This window comes from Triticum dicoccoides, chromosome 3B (genome assembly GCF_002162155.2).
Source record: "Triticum dicoccoides isolate Atlit2015 ecotype Zavitan chromosome 3B, WEW_v2.0, whole genome shotgun sequence".
Classification (NCBI taxonomy): Eukaryota; Viridiplantae; Streptophyta; class Magnoliopsida; order Poales; family Poaceae; genus Triticum; species Triticum dicoccoides.
Genome location: NC_041385.1, coordinates 763,477,940 through 763,480,557, shown reverse-complemented (window position 1 = coordinate 763,480,557; position 2,618 = coordinate 763,477,940).

Sequence of the window (2,618 nt, the reverse complement as noted above, 5' to 3'; positions counted from 1 at the left end):
CATCATATGCTCCGATCTATCATCGCTCATGCCAACCCAATTGCACAATGATCGGCCATGTACTCCACTGGATGGCAAGGCCTAGGCCGATGCCGATGCCTTCCAGGCAGGCTGACAACTCAGACTCTAAGAGCAACTCTAGCTGACCCCCTAAAAACTCCTAGAGGAGTATCCGGCTGAGTAAAACTCAATGGAGCAACTTTACTCCACTAACTTTTGGCCGAACCTAACCGTTCTCGTAAATTTAGCGGAGTAAAACTTATAATTGGCTTACGCATCTCGTCAAACACTTGTTGTGTGCCTTCACGGCAAGCGGCGACGATTGTGTCATGCCATCACTGTTGTGGCCTCTTGTTAGGAATAAGCTGTGACATGCACGGTGGCCACCGGCGTGCGTGTGCGACAGGTGTGGTCTGTGCAGGTCACGGGTGTGTGTGCGCGTGTGTCCATGCGTGTGTGCATGCGGTTGTGTGTTAGTTGGTGAGATGTGTGAAGGAATGACAGCGTTGGACGCTGGACTCGGCCACATCGAGCGCGTGCATGCACGTTGGGCGCGCGTGGTGCATCGGACGTGGATTGTGTGGGAGTGGGGTGCGTCGGGAGCGCGGCGTGGCTCGTCAGTGCATCTGCGTATAAAGTCCACTCCCTCCTGTGCAATGTAGCCAGTGGACCGAGTTCGAGCTCGAGGAAAAAACCAGAAGAGCCGTTCAAGTGGCAAGGTGTTTGTGCGCCACAAATCCTCTGTATCCCTCATCTCGCCATAGTTTCTTGTCTCCGGTGGTCGCCGACGAGTCGTGAGCCAGTTTTGCTCCAACATTTGGTATCAGAGCCACCGGAGATATCCTATGTGCGGTCATGTCCATCCTCCCGTACGGTGCCGGTGGTGGGGGTTCGATGTCGCTACCCGTCCCGATGATGAAGCCGGCGAACTACACCACCTGGGCAATCAAGGTGGAGGTGATCCTTGATACCCAGGGACTGTGGGAGGCGGTGGCTCTGGCGGACGTCGCGACGGTCGACGTGAAGAAGAGTAAGAGGGCTCGGGCTCTGTTGCTGGGCGGACTGTCGGAGGATATTCTAATGCAGGTCGCGACGAGTTCGACGGCAAAGGAGGTCTGGGAAAACATAAAGGTGAGTTTCATCGGCGCTGATCAAGTGAAGGCGGCGCGACTCACCACCCTACGCGGCGAATTTGATCAGCTGCGGATGAACGACGGTGAGGAGCTGGACATGTACGCCGGGAGGATCGCCGGCTTGGCAGGGAGGTACGCGGGCCTCGGGTGATGTGGGAGGCGTGGTGTGCCGCAGGTGACCTCCGAGGCGTGGTGTGCCATCGCTGAGCAGATTCACGGCGAGGTCGCAGGCGAGATCTGGGGTCACAGCCGTCGACAAGGGAGCTTCACGTGAGTTGCCGGCCGGCCACAAGAAGGCTTCCACGTGAAGAAAACTTTTACTCCAGCTGGCCATGGTTGAGTAAATTTAGGTGTCGGATAGACGGAGGAGTAAAATACTCCTCTAACCGACTTAGGAGATCAGCTAGGTGCAGATTGGAGATGCTCTAAAGAGGTGTTTGGTTCGCAGTTTATGGGATCAGCTAGAGATGCTCTAAGGAGGTGTTTGGTTTGCAGTTTTTCGTCCGGTATCCGATTACAATGCAATCTATTACCGTTACTCGCATCTGGTTTTCTTTTTCTTGAAACAGATCCCATGTAAACAAATCCCAACGCAGTTTTAGCCTGATACCGCCCACTCCCCCGTGTAAATGAATTACGTTACAATGCGCAAGCCGGGTCATTCCCCATCCCAACACAGATTTTCTCTTGCTTTCCATCACTCGTCCGTGGGTTGCGGTGCTAGTGGCAGAGGCAGGTCTCTTCCTCCGATCCCCACCCACTCTCCTCTGTCGAGTTCTTGCCGGCCCTGGTTGCCAAGATCCTGATCTTCCCCACTTCAGCATGCAGCAGTAGTGACACGCAGAAGCAGCGGCCGGTTCTATACTTCTACCTATCTGGATCCTCGTCGTGCTTTTTCTCTGCACCATGGCCGATGGGTCCCTTTTTTTTGGCCTGCGGTGGCCTTAGTTCTACCTATCTGGATCCTCGCCGTGCTTTACCTCTGCACCATGGCCGATGGGTTCCTTTTTTTTTTTGCCTGCGCCATGGCCGACGGGTGTTCCTGTTTTCTTCCTTGCTTTTCCTCTTATCGTCACATCTGCTACACAAACAGATTTTGATTTTTGCCGATACCTTTTACAATAATGGTGTAAACCCATTGCTTTTACGTTGCCTTTACGATCTGAAACCAAACTCCTCCTAGGGTTAAGTGAATGGGTTAATTATCCTTTTGCCCTCAGTGGTGTCTTTGTGCTCAGTTTTGCCCTCAGATGCAAATTGTGCTTAGTTTTGCCCCTAGTCCATGCACAGCTACTATGACGAGGCCAAACGGCCATATTTGAGTCCATTCCGTCCGCCAGCGTTAAGTTGTGGGTCCGGAGCTTACACATGGGACCGCGTGGACGTGGGTCCGGAGCTGACATGTAGGCCCGTGCAACTAAATCCCCAAATCATTCGTAGCTCACTCTGCCCATCCGCTTCCCCGCCGGCCGGCTGACCTGCGCC